This window comes from Anolis carolinensis, chromosome 5, assembly GCF_035594765.1.
Source record: "Anolis carolinensis isolate JA03-04 chromosome 5, rAnoCar3.1.pri, whole genome shotgun sequence".
In the NCBI taxonomy this organism is placed as follows: domain Eukaryota; kingdom Metazoa; phylum Chordata; class Lepidosauria; order Squamata; family Dactyloidae; genus Anolis; species Anolis carolinensis.
In genome coordinates, this window is record NC_085845.1 from 60,696,722 (window position 1) to 60,712,377 (window position 15,656).

Below are 15,656 nucleotides of genomic sequence, written 5' to 3' on the forward strand. Positions count from 1 at the left end.
GTTTTGGCCTTCAACTCCCAGAAATCCTAACAGCTGGTAAACTGGCTGGGATTTCTGGGAGTTGTAGGCCAAAATACCTGGGGACCCACAGGTTGAGAACCACTGCTCTATAAGGATCTTATCAGATGGCCAGGGGTAATGTGGGGGACAGGGGGGGATTGTGGGGCAGTGAATGAAAGCTCTTTTTCCTACCATCAAGGTCCATCCTCTGCCTTCCCATGATGTTGCACCATCTGTCCTTGCTTCCTCTTTGCCTCCTCTTCCTTTATTCAATGAGGACTCAGGTAAACACCTAAGTCTTCTGGGCTCTGCTGCCACAACAGAGTCCCACAGAGTCCTGCCAGAAGTAGCCCTGAATCATGTGATGGGCCCTAAGGGACTCCTTGCCAGCAGCTGAGAGAATCTGTATGTGATGAGGTTGCAGGAAAATGCTAAATGGAAATTATAAATGAAGTAGATGCTTGTGAAATTAAAAAATAGCCTCTCGATGCATTTTGGAACATTCTTAGAAGTGATCTCTAGAAGATTGAAAATATTTTTGTTACATATGCAAGACTTACCTGACCTGATAGTTCCCATTTAAAAATACATGCTGTAAACTCTGAATAAAGCATTTGCTGAAACACGTAATCTTCTTCTTTTTGTGGTGGAAAAACCTATTCTTATTCCTACTATTTCCATGTGATTTTTTCCCCTGATAAGAAATTCTATGTTGAAAAAAATGCTCACTGAACTGTAAATATACAACAGTACCTTTTATTTTTTTTAGCTCTATCACTCCTGCACCTTCAAGCCTTCCCAATTATTTTTTGAAAATAGATAAATAAAGTTGTTTTTATCTGGAACCTTTCAACCTTATAAGAACTGGCTAAACTGATTTCAAGAGCTAGAGAGAAAATGATGTTGGATAAGGCTGGATCAATTTTTTCAGATAATGTAGTTTGACCAATATAATGCGTTGAGCTGCATTGCATGGGTCTACACTGACCATATAATAAAGTTTCATACTGCATTATAAGACAGTGTAGATCTAGCTTGAGTCTGTCTGTAGAAGGAAAATGGAAAGGTTGTAAACAAGAAAAAGTTTAACGATTTTTTTATTGTTTATTCGTTCAGTCGCTTTCGACTCTTTGTGACCTCATGGACCAGCCCACTCCAGAGCTTCCTTTTGGCCATCGCCACTCCCAGCTTCTTCAAGGTCAAGCCATATAGAAATAAGAAAAAACGATATAGGCAAAAAATAAACCCTTGTGATCCTGCAACTGTTGGGAATGCAATTTGTCCCCAAAGAAGTGTTTTCCACCACTGAAAACTCTACTACTGGAAATTTAAAGAAATCAGCATATTTGTTTAAAAAAAAATGTTTCACAGGGTGCAGCATTTGTGAAACAATTCATACAGAAAATGTTTCTATTCAACATGCATTCTCTAATGAAACTACACATCTCACTTGTTAAAATAAGGGTTTTTATGCTTCAGTTCCAAACAAAATGGAAACCATTCCTAAATATTTATTTGCCAATAATTTAGGATTCAGCTGTGAAAGGAACTAAAATACTTACACCATTAGCAATCTGTCATTAATAATGTTTGCTAACTGAAATGTCTCCTGTTCTGAGAGAACTTACATTGTGAAAAAAACCCAGCAAAATTCCTGTTTGTTTTCCATCTTGGCTTCTGTTAAAAACCTACCTGGTAGATTTATTGGTTGATTTTCCGCCAGTAGCTGAACTCCCTATGGTGGTTCCCAAAACTTCTGCAGGCCCTAACAAGTGCTTACTCCTGCAAAAGATTATGGCTTTGTGAAGGTTAGCAAGAAAATGAATGATGTGGCTGGCCATGTACTCAATATTAATAGAAGAGGAGGTTATATGCAAACATGGCCTTTCTGTCAGATACAATGAATGGGATATATAATTTGTTTTGTCCTTCTTTTTAAGAGCAAGTAATAGGAGATAATCTATCTTAATAAGGGCATGCTTATAGTCTTAACCAGCTAGACTGTAACATTTTTAAACCATCCATATGTGATCCCATTATTAAATTAGGATGGTGAACCCAATGTAAATTATCAATTTATAAATCAGTCAGTCAAGTAAATTAGCCAGTTTTATACTGATAAATGGGAGTTAACAATGCACTTACTGCTTTCTGAACCATAAGGCATGAATTTTCACATCCCGTCAAATTTGGGCTGTGAATTATAGATTACTGACATAATATACGTTTCCATTTACTTGATTTAGCTTCCAATATTTAAACGTGTCTATATTATTATTAAAGACAATAAATCTACAGTTAGGGAACATAGCACTGAAGCAGTAAAGCATCGGAAGTCAGTGGCTGAAATCCAGCACATAATTAGGTCCATTTAAACTTTGCTGAAACCAGTGGAGTTTAAGCATGTCTAAATTCTTTGCTGGAATCTGACCAGTGTATTGCCCATTAGGGTTGTCACTTCATCCTTCACTAGGCAGCTGTAGCATCTATTTGTTTTAGTGAAACTTGCACAAGAAATTACCTTCATTACATTGAACCTGAAACTGCCAATGCTCTACGTTAAACAGCCATATTGGTGCCACTAATTCTAAAATATGAACCACAAAGCTTTTGCTACTCCTAAAAATAGGATAGAACAGCAGAATTAGTACTTGCAATAAGAGATGATTATGTCCTTTGGAGTTTCAAGTAGATCTATAACATGATGTCTGCAGCCATTAGCAATTCTGACGAGAATGGCTGAAGAAACAAGCCAATATTTTATTGTAAGAACTCCAGTAAAGATAAGGAAATTCTCTGAGGGTGCTAGACAAACTGAATCTCATAAATTAGTTTCAGTTGTAGTAGAAGCAAGAGAATAAGAGGGCAATAAAAGAAGAGATGGAAAGATTTTAGAAACAACAGGGAGGCTGTGATAGGTAAATAAGAGGTGAAGAGACTGCAAAACTGAAAACGGACTAAGTCACTGCTGCATGCTCTTAAAGTATATTTGATTCCTTAGGTGCAGAACGTTGTTGCATTTCCATCATACAAAAAGTGGGGAAAGCACATTTTATGGATTTTATGCCAGCCTCAACTCCAATTTTGGACCATCCCAAGAAATTCTAAAAATCAGATCCGCTTCCATATTTTAAAAATATATTATTTTGGAATGAAATAAATCACCCTCCAAACACCCAAAGCATCATAAACATGATTTGCTCCTCATTGCCTTCCACAACCCCCATTTTTAAAACCCCAAAGGGTTATTTTGAGAGCAAAATGAGAAGTTGTATCAGATTACTTTTAGGTTAGGTGAGACTTGTTCATATGACTGAGGATGCAGCAGCAAAAATGGTCCTCCAGTGCCAATCCACTCCACCATTCTATAGGATACTGAACTTTATATGATGTTGAATTTGATTCTTTATGTCTCATTTTATGATCTTAAGAACAATTGAGATTTCTTTTGGGTTTCCACATTACTTTAATTGCTGGCAGCACTTAAGTATGATATGTTGGTCTTGCCAATAAGAACAGATTGGTGCTAATGCTTTGACCCTCACAGGATAGTTGGAGAGTCTGGATGAAGAATGTTAATAACATGTACTTAAAATAACCACAGCACTGCTTAATCAGAAAGCTAGACATAAGTAAAACTCAACTAACCAAAAACTCCCATAAAATGGAAATTATCCTAGCAAAGTCACTTAAAAAACCTCTTAATAAAGTTAATTAAAAATAGCAATGTTTAATAGACTTAAAAGAGACTAAAGAAATGACGCACCTTCCTTCAGTGAAACAGCAAAAGAGCCATGCATACTTGAAAGACTACTTTATTCTGCCCTCAAATCAGAAATTGGGATTATTGGCTGTGTGATACATCCCTTCATGTTCAGATTTATTACGGGGCCTACGCTACCAAGGTTTCTACTTGGGAATTTATCACACCAACCGACTATTCCAGAACAGTCACATTAGTGCAGATAATAGATACATATACAAACTGAGCACATTAGATATTGCATTTCTCTTTAGTACCGCAATTGTGCCTTTTTGCCAATCTGTAGTCCTACAATCAAATTGCTGTACACACTGATAACCACACTTTCCTGCACTGCTCCCTATTGCAAATGTACCTTGCAGTCAATTTATATGTATAATGAGAGGAGGAGGAAGAGAAAGAAGAGAAGGAAGAGGGGGGAGAGAAGGAGTAGTGGTGGTGGTGGTGAAATTGCATAATTCTAGCCTTTAAAAAATTCAGATACAGTAGAGTCTCACTTATCCAACATAAACGGGCCGACAGAATATTAGATAAGTGAAAATGTTGGAAAATAAGGAAGGATTAAAGAAAAGCCTATTAAATATCAAATTACATTATTTTACAAATTAAGCACCAAAACATTATGTTTTATAAGAAATCGACAGAAAAAGCAGTTCAATACACAGTTACGATATGTAGTAATTACTGTACAGTAGAGTCTCACTTATCCAACACTCACTTATCCAACGTTCTGGATGATCCAACGCATTTTTGTAGTCACTGTTTTCAATATATCATGATATTTTGGTGCTAAATTCGTAAATTCAGTAATTACTACATAGCATTAATGTGTAATGAACTACTTTTTCTGTCAAATTTGTTGTATAACATGATGCTTTGGTGCTTAATTTGTAAAATCATAACCTAATTTGATGTTTAATAGGCTTTTCCTTACTCTGTCCTTATTATCCAACATATTCGCTTATCCAACATTCTGCCAGCCCGCTTACGTTGGATAAACGAGACTCTACTGTATTTACAAATTCAGCACCAAAATATCACAATGTATTGAAAAGATTGACTACAAAAACACTGACTACTAAAAGGCCGACTGCGTTGGATAATACGGAATGTTGGATAAGCGAAGGTTAGATAAGCGAGACTCTACTGTATATATAAAACATAGGCAAAGCAACTACATTGGGAATAGTGAGTGGGAGAGGGGAGAGAAGGGCAATCCTGCCCACTAATGTTATTTTACTCTAGCATGTTGGTACATAAGTGGAAGTGACTCTTTGCACTATGGTAGCTATTAGGGAGATTTTAGTGGGGCAGTGAGCTATTGTTGAATTTGATTTGGTGTGAGAATCACAAAGGGTGGGGAGGCAAACTGATAGTAGGATGCCTGCCTCATGTGATAAAGTCCTTAGTCATATTCTGAGTGGAGCCCTCGATGGCGCAGTGGGTTAAACTCTTGTGCCAGCAGGACTGATGACTTGAAGGCTGGGTTGCTGACCTGAAAGTTGCCGGTTTGAACCCAACCTGGGAAGAGCATGGATGAGCTCCCTCTATCAGCTCCAGCTCCATGCGGGGATATGAGAGAAGGCTCCCACAAGGATGGTAAAAACATCAAAACATCCGGACATCCTCTGGGCAAGATTCTTGCAGATGGCCAATTCTCTCACACCAGAAACAACTTGCCATTTCTCAATTCGCTCCTGACATGAAAAAAAAAATAACCTGAGTAACTTCCTTTCCCCCAGTATACTTACCATGGGTCATACTAATCCTTTGGAAGACTTCTGATCCAGAATAGCCTTCTGCTAATGGACCAGGGGAGGTAATGTTTACTAATTTCCCTTTCATTCCAAATTTTAGGAACAGATTTTTGAGTGCTACAAGGGGTATAGGGAATTTCTGACAATTATGGTTAGTGGCTTTCATGTCAAATGAGTGAGGGATCTATTATGGACTTCAGTTTGCAGGTAAAAAAGAGCTATTTAAGTTGCAGCATTCCAAATACATATAGAACCATCGACAGTGGATTCACAACTATCTTAGCGGTAAGTCCCCATCACTACTGATTATAAATAAGCAGTTCGGCCCATTCTTTTAGCAGAGGTCTCTACTGGATAAAAACCCTAACTGTAACTGAAAGGGCAGCAGTGGATGTACAAATGATTTCTGCTGGAGAGCATGTAATCTCAAATGAGGCAGAATTTAAGCTTGTGAAAGTATTTCCATGGGAATATTTCCAGAAGTTTGGAATCAAGGAGAAATTGCTGCTTTGTACCATCAGACTGACTCAAATTTATGATAAGATTTATCCAGAAGATTTTTGCCTTTGCCTTATTCCATAAATGAGAGAATGTGACTTGTTCAAGGTCACACAGTGGGTTTCAATGACTGAGTGAGGGTTTGAAACTTGGCCTCTTGGACATCTACTCCAGCATTCAAACTATTACACTACACTAGAGTATGGGAACTTTGCTTACATTTGCATAAAATGAATGGGATCTGCCAAAACTACAATTGTAAACAGACAACAGTTGTTCCACAATGCATAATATTTTGAAGCAGTGATACTAGTTTCAGCTTATACACAGATAGCACCTCTTATCAATCCATTTGTTTGGCATAATATGAAACACTCAGGACTAAGTTCTGCATTACCAAAGGAAAAGAGGAATGTTTTGCATCCCCTTGGTGCAAATAGAGGCTGGCCAGTGGTGTGGATGGTTTTACAACCTGCCACCCCCTTTGAACAGCATGAGATCCTCCGTGGGTTTTGGCACCAATCCCAGAAATATTGCCCCAGGAAAGTGGAATTTTCACCTTGTGCAGGGAGAGCAGTCGATGTCAAGAAATGTCATTCTCTTCAGGAGGCAACACTTCTGGGAATGATATCATACTAGCTTCAAGACCATCAGAAAGACACAGGAATCAAAGACCATTTCCTTTGATCTGCTGATAGCAGGCAATTAGATTCCATCCTCCTCACATCTGTTTCAGCTGCTAACTCTTGCTGTATTCCCTAGCTATGGGGAACTTAAAGGGAACTGTAAAAGGCATGTTTTGCTGGCAAACAGCAGCAAACTTGCTAGGCTTTCTTCATTAGGGTTAGCTATTTAAACCATCAGCAGTATTCAGAGAGGACATCAGACATGTGTCCACCAGATGCCTGCAACAGAGCTACACTAGGGACCTGACTCAACTTAACAATAATCTGCAGACAGCGGGTGTGAACCTGAGCTGGGCCAACACCTCATCAGGCTGCATGGCTAATTGATTTCAAAATTAGACTTGGTATTTCTGCACAATAATCTTAAAAGGCAGCAATAAAATACATCAAAATCCTTTGAGCTAGCCAAGCTTTCATCCAAATGGCTTATTATAAAGAGCTGGCACACCTGAACTTTGGCATGGACAAATAAATTCCCAAACAGCAAATGGAAACCACATTTGGCACTGAAGGTTTTGTCAAGTAAAGTTTGTAGTCATCAGGAAACAAGATCTTGCTCTCCCCCTCCTCCCTGCCACCAACCAGCACTGCCCTTAGTGACAGGAAATAATTCATTGAATGTGTTTTGCCATTACTCTAGTGATCTTTACAACCAAAATATATGTAGCAACTATTCAGTAATTTGGGTTTCAGCATCTCCTAGTCTGTGACACTTAAAGCTACCTACCCCTTAATATGCCAAGAGTTACAGATGATTCAGTGGTGATAACAGAATCACACATGGAGATCTACCCCTTTGAACTCTGAAGATCTACATTATTGGCCTGCGCTCCAAAATGATTTAGATCTCTCTTTTTTCCTGCTTATCATAAATTATCCCAAGTTTTGAGCAATGTCTAGAATCTTATCTGAAAAGCAGGATGGGCACAAATTAATACGAAAGTTCCAAAAAAGTATGAATGTATAGCTTTTTGGACTTAGCATTCAATCTAGAAAAAAAATCAAGCCTACCTTTAATCTAGAAATATAAATTGGTATGCTTTGCAAGATAAAGTTTAAGTATTAGTAAAGAAGGAATGTAAACATGGCAAACAAATGGTTTTTGGATTATGCAGTGGCTGAAGATAATGACAAGCCACCTCTGAATATTACTTGCTTAAGAAAACTCTGAAATTAATGGAGTTGCTGTAAATTGACAGGCAACTTGAAGGCGTATGTGCATAGTGTATGAAGATACAAGATGGCCTTCTGCGTAGTGGTATATAGACTTGTGGAGTGATTTATTTTGGCGGTTTGCCTTCGGCTTCTCCAGCTTCTCCAGACAGCTGTAACGGCAAGGGCACAGTTGCCATGTTAGGCTTCTGTGGAAGCTTTGCCACAGAACCCATTGTCACTCTTTAATTCCAACCTCCATCAGGACATAAAAGGTTATTGTTGTTAATAATACTATTCCAAATAATTGTACCATCAAGAAACACCAAGTTCTACCTGCCTTCGTTCCTCTCCTAGACCAATTCTATTATTTGCAATCTCTCTGCTTTCTTAATTTCAATTAATAATAATAATAATAATAATAATAATAATAATATCATGTGGCTGCTGCAACTTATAACAACAACAACAACAACAACAACAACAACAAAACTGTTGGGTTATTGTAATTTCTAGAAAGAAAAAAATCCTAAGCATCAGGGGATAACTCAAATGCTATGAAACTTGGTGGACCAGCAGTGGTAGATGTGTCCTCCAAGTGTGGCCATTTTCATCTCAATAGCCCTGAAAATGATGGGAAGAGGAGCCTTTGAAGCCCCTCCATTGCTGTCAATGGGCCAGATGTAGCAGCATTTTCCAGCTGCCCACTCACCCTTTTTTGGGAGGTGTGTGAAAACGGACATGCAGGTCCCCCAAAATCTGGCTAGCAGAAATAGTTTGAGGTTCAGCTGAAATGCGCAAGTCTAGTGGTATACTCTCCTTTTGGAGGTCCGATTGTCAGCACTGTAACTTGTTTTAGGTGCCAAGCTTAAACATAGCTCTTATGATACAAGGATCTTGGATAGAATAACTCATTACAATAACTATATAATTCTTAATTGTTTTAAATTGTCTAAATTGATATATATATCTCAAATTGTTAAATTGATTAATTTTAAATTGCCTTCTTGGCTGTACCCTGTCCTGAAATTTTATGACTTTGATATTTCAATCAAATCAGTAAAAATTATGTAGGTGCTAATACACATCCTTTTGTGTGTCTTCAAAAGCACAGCTAACTAAAATGAAGAACAGATGTACAATTAAAGACATCAGAAACCACATTTTGACCAATGATACAGCTGTGGAACCTTACAGATTCTTGAGGGAGCTTGGCTGGGTGTATATGTGGGCCAACTTTGCTGAAAACTTTCACCTAGATGTAAAGTAGAAACTTATGCAACGCTGATACATTATATGACATGATCATCTCACTCTGAAAAAGGTCTCTTTTTCATCCTGGATCACATTTTATATGTTTACTACATGTAGAATACACATGCAGGACACAGGCAGGCTTTGAAGTGGTACAAACAGCCTAACAAAAGCTTCATAGAAGTTGTGAACCAGCTGCTGCTCTTTCTTACATGTTTTAGATTAAAGCTTCGAGTCTACTATGACTGGACCACCACAGGAGAAAAACTATAGGACACTGTGAAAGTTCTCATGCAGGGTGTTATAGAAACATCTGTGCCAAATTAATCTATCCTTATCCTCTGTGAAAATTCACAGGGTTTAATAGCTTTTTTACCTGTGAAGGGGTGGTCTAGTTATTGGGCTGCAAGACAAAAACATAACAGCAATACAAGTTTCACTGCTGTGTTTGCAGGGTATACTTCCAAGTTTCAGGAAAACATTTGACTAATGGAAGTGTTGCATTGAAGAACTGTTCTAAGATTATTAAAGATAGGTGAACATAAGTGTGTTGGCATAAAAAACAGAATACAGAACACAATGAGAAATGATTTGACAAGCATTTGTAAGTTTGAGATCATTTGTATAAATGTTTAAGTAAAATAAAATCACTAAAATAGCCACTCCGTGCAACACTTAATAAAATGCAAACTTGTAATATTATCATTAGACTATTATAAAGCAATGATGTTCTGCCTTGTTATTTAAAGAAATCACACAGTCCAAGGGAAGTTACTGCTATGAATTCAAAGCATGTAAAAGCTGCCACTTTCATAATGAATGCTTTGCATCAAGGTAAATAGAGGGATGTCTCTTATTTATAGAAGATTTTAAAGTAAAGTGGCTCTCTGTATCACCATTGGTTGAAGGTATTTTCAATAATTTCTGAGATAGAATAAAGAGTGGATTATTGGAAAAAGCAGTTCAACCAATGTGTGATTTAACGTACTGTGTAAGATATCATTGTAGGCTTAGCAAGCCTTATCACTTAACAGTCTAAGCAACTGAATACACTGTGCAATTCAAAAGTAAGTCTGTATGAATGTATCTGGCTATGCCGTTTATGAGGTTTCTGCAATCTAAGCGAAGTATGTAACTTCTGTGGTTTGTAAAAGGCTGTAGATTTTGCAAGAGTTTGAAACACATGTTCTTTAGATTACTGTTAGGATTATATATCAAATTTGATAACATAGGGATTGTATATTTTTCTGCATGGCAACATTGCTATCCCTGAATATATATATATTTTTCTTGGAACTCAAGTTGAAATTGTAGAATGAATATGTGGAAAAAGAATGAAACACCTGAATGCATTTTTGGAAGCACACAATAGAATAGAACAAAGGATAAATGCTAAATTAGCAAACAGTACTAATTTTCAATATACAGCTTGATTTCTATACCAGTATCTTGCCAAAGAGGGTAATGTCAGATGTCTTTCATATCTCCTTCTAGGCCATCTTGCTTCAGGACCCAAATGACTTACAAAACAAAAAGCCTACCTGGTATAGCACTCTAAAGTAGCAATGGTAGCACAATATAGTTTCCCTTTTTGCCATCATGGCTGCCACAAATTAGGTTCTATGGTGAGCTTGCAAGAGATCAAATTTATCAGTGTTATTCTTTCACTGCCATTCTAGCTGTCTCCCAACCTACTCTGATCTCTCAGTGCAGATTACAGTTAGGAATCAAATGATGTGTCACATTGGAAACAGCACTTAAAGCAATTGTTTCAGTCTTTGGATCCCAAAAATATTCTAGAGTTTGAACAAGAGTGATGGACACACCAGCAGATATCCTCAGCCTCCACAATCAATTATCTGACTCTATTAAGACAGTTCATACCAATTGGTTCTTAATCTCCACTATGTAAAAGAAGATTATAAGAAAAAGATTATAGACTAAAATCTTTAAAAGAGTTGATATGTGCTGGAAGAGGAACTCTCCTTCTTTCAAGACAGTTATCATTATGCTTACTTGAGAAAAGCTGTTCCAGAGTTTCTTGCCACAAATGCAATAAAAGGTGAGAAAAGCTCAGTGAAACCCCACACAAGATGCCACTGGCATTTTCTGTGGAATTCCTTTGTGTCAAACAATGGCAAATATGAGGCCATCACTACCCCTCAGCTCATGAAGGAATCTTGTGGCTAAATCAACAATACTCCAGAAGAATATTGTCTTGAATACCTAGGTTCTGTATTAACAAATTCCACCATCCACAGTGTGAATAAAATTCCAAAAAGCAAATTTTGATTCCCCCATTTTGTTTAAGTAACACCATTTTACTGTGGATTCTACAAAATGGGACTCAAGCATCCATGGATTTGGTATCCATGGCAGGGGGCTGTAACCAAAACCCAGTAGATGGATACTGGGGGTCCACTGTAACCCTTTCTACTCCCATCCTCTCCTCCTCCTCCACTTCCTTCTTCTCTTCATCCTGCTCCTCCTTCTTAATATACAATATAATAATGTCACTCAAATCCATCAAACTAACCCCTTTAAAGAAATGTTGACAAATTCTAAATAAGCATGTTAATTTTGAAGTATATCAATATTATTCATGGCACTGAAAAAGTAATGGAATTACCCATTGTTATGTTATGTTGAAAAAATTCCCTCTCCCAAACATTACAGATTGTATCATTACCTCTAACACATTTCCTCCAAGCCAGTGGTTCACAACCTTTGGGCCTCCAGGTGTTTTGGACTTCAGCTCCCAGAGTTCCTAACAGCTGGTAAGTTGGCTGGGATTTCTGGGAGTTGAAGTCCAAAACACCTGAAGACCCAAAGGTTGGGAACCACTGAAATGTTATAGTGAATATACTTCAGAATCACTGGAAAAATAAAAAAGGAAGAAATCCCCCAATCTTTCATTTCTATCAAAGTTTTGTATTTCTGTGGAAATGAATATGTTGAAAATTCTGGACTTTATTTAGGCTGAAATATTATAGAAATATTTTTCATGAAAATTGTTAAATCACATATAGCAGTTTTAACTTTGACATTTCCAAGCCGAAGGGAGTTTGGAATGGGGGAAAATACTCCAGGGGCAAAGAGCTCTGTTTCTGTAGGTTTACATTCATGACATCACTTCCTATGCCCAAGGAAATGTGCAATTATTTACATTTGATAATTTTGCCACACAATAAAAGTTATTTTGGAATTAGTAAGTAATTATTATGGGAACAATTAGTTTTATTTATTTTTACTGCAAGCAATATTATGCTGTATCATATAAAAATGGTTTTTATGCACTGTTAGAAGATCCATTCCCATTGTCCTGGTTGCTAAGATTAACCGTGGCCACATATTGCAAACGTTATAACCAAACAAATAAAACAATGACTAAGTCATAGCTATATAAGTTTATTGAGATATAATTCTAAAGTAAGCCAGGTTTATAATTCAAGCATCTATTATATAGCGGTAGAAATTACTTTGGCAACTTGGAATGGAATTGTCTGTGTCTGACTTAAATTTATCTTTTATTTCCATTAAAAAGGATTTTAGGATAATCATGTTATGCCGTATCCAAATACTTTCCCATTAGCATTTGCTTTAAAAATAAAACTTCTCTTGAATCCAATAATATCTCTACTGTTACAAATTAATCAAGAAATGTTTCTTTCCTGTACTTTTTATTGTCTTATCCATACAAAAAGAATACATGAGTATATAGTGTTTAATATATCTTTTCTACAAATCTCAAATGAGAAAAAACAAAATGCAAATATAAACATGTCATTATAATTCACTAACATGAGACAAATCAATTGAAATAGTTTTGGGTTGTTTTTCTCACATTCAAACTGGTTCAATAATTCAATAGTAACTCCTCTTTTTATATCAGTAATGTAGAAATGTGCTCAAAAATGAGAGCACCATCACAAAGGATATTGCACAATTCTGAAATAATATTGAACAATTGAATTAAATATCAATCCAGAATATTTATTCAGCATCTCATTTCTTTTCACCTTTTATTTTTAAGTATTCAATGACTCTCATTTGCTTGTTGGTTTGAAATGTTAAAACACCCTTTTTATCTGTGAGCCAATTTTCAATAAAGCAGTTCACAGTGCAATCCTATACAAACCAGTCAAAATTAAACACCACTGAAACCAATAAAACCAACTTCCCAAATAAAAATCCACATTCCATATGCAGTCAAGAAAATCTAAATACACTCACAAAGCAATGGAGTAGAAGTAACTAGTTATCAGTAACATTCAAATAGGGAGGAAATGAAACATGGTAGAAAAAAGATAACAATTTGTAGTTAGATCCTAAGATAAAACTGGATATCCTGGGCTGGCCGAGGGTATTTTGCTATCTGATGTGAAGGACAAGATAATGCTCTATCTCTCATTCCACGTACAGAAATGGGAAAGACTAGTAATTGGATCTCATTTCAATTGAGGAAATGAACACTATAACTGAGGAAAGTTGGTTGTATGGGCCTTCCTTACTGTGTTATCCTTCCTGGTGGCTGCCAAGTTAATCGCTTCAGTAGAAAGCAGGCTCACGTCCTGGTGACCACATGAACAGCAGGATTTCAGATGAGTTGAACAATCTCATCGAGAAGATGGCTTTCATCATGTATTCATAAAGGTAGAATGTAGTGGCCAGATTGGGAAGGAAGCTTTGGGGATTGGGGTCATGAAAAGTTTCAGATAGGTATTTTATATCATTGTTTTTTTATTGTCCAGACCATAAATAGATGTTTGTGGGATTTTCCGTCTTGTGTTCTAAAATAATATGATATACCTTCAGTACTATGTACCTTGACATAGAAGGAGGTTATTCTTGGCACCTCTGTCTCAGCCAGAAGAATATCTTAAATCAGTTCTGAGTTGGACAATGCCTAGTAATGTATGGGCATGGGATAGGGCTTCAATAATCTTTCACATTTTTATCACAAACAAAAGAAGAAACAATTATACAAAGGAAGAGAATACAAGCACATTTCATCCACATTTCAAAGTTCAGTCTTCCAGGGCTACTCTCAAGATTCCAGGAACCGAATGTACAGATTTTTGGGTTGAAAACATGTGTTCTGCCACTGAGCTACAGACATTCCCCAAATGCATTATTCTTCTAAATGCATCAAGTTCTCTCCTGAAACCAATGATTCATTTATTGTTCTCTCCCACAACTGTCTTTGGGAAGCCATTACAGGATTTTACTCCTATTAATTTTTCTTCTGATCACTAGCCAGCATTATATTACTGGAGCCCTCATACACATTAGATCCTTTTCCAACAGTCTTGTATTTTTCATTCACAACTGTATTAATTCTCTTGAAATGGTGGTATCACTTATAATCATCAGCACCAGGAAAAACACATGAACCTGCCATACACTGAAATTGACCCATTTACTCCAATATAGTTTACTCCAATTGGCAGTTACTCATAGGAAGAGATTTCCCCCACAATCCTTTGTTAAACCAGTCTGTATGAAAACCACATGTTTGACTACTGAGCTGTATCATTTCTTTAGAAGAAAATCCATTTGCTGCTTCCCTCTGATCAGAGTTATTGTAGTCAAAATAGGCAGGCAATTGAACAAAGCTAGATCCAGATATGGCCAGATTATATCCATTAAAATCAGTGGAGCATAGTTTCACTGATTTCAGTGGTTCTACTCTCTATAAATCTGAATGCATTATCAGAAGTATTTAGCAAAAGTACGTAACTTTTGCTTTTGATCTTCTGTTGTGGGTTTTACTTATGTGAAGATCATGTGGCAGAGCTGAAATGTCAGTGGTAAGTGAGACCATCATCTATCACTCCTTCTCTTTTTCTCCCTTTCTGACACACATTTTTCCTCTGCTACACAGAGAGGCTCAAATTGATTTAGCCCTTCTCCATTAATATCCTGCTCAGAGATTGCTCCAAAATAAACTTCCTCCTTCCCGCAAATTATTTCCCATCCAGATCCCCAAACCTCAATTAATTTATTACCCTGATATTAATATACTATCTGGAAATCCTCTGCAAGCTAGTACCCATCAAAATCTTCTTTTTGTCTGAATACAGGTCAAATTTTCCTCAGTTTTTTTCCTTTATAAACTTTGTGGCCCACTCCCATTTTCTGTATCGAGTCTTATTAAACCAAGCTATAAATGAGTCATGATGATGCCCAAATCCGTGCCCTGTGGCAAAACCAAAACAATACCCCAAACCAACCCACCCTCATCCACACCAAGCAGCCCATTATGCTAAGTGAATTAAATGAGCATCTGATCAGGTATCTGGTGTGTGTCTCGGCTCATTCTCCCATAATAAACGATGTTCTCTCCTTCATTCATTTGTCAGTCATAGGAACTGAAGATTATTATTTGCTGTATGTACGTGACACCAGCAATTTGCAAAGCCTGTTGGCAAGAAAATCAGGTTAAAATGACAGAGTGAGAAATTAGGCAGAAGTCTGATGTAATTAGCTACAACAATCAGTGCTCTAATTTCTGATTTATTGTTTCCTGTTTTCCTGCTGCACTCG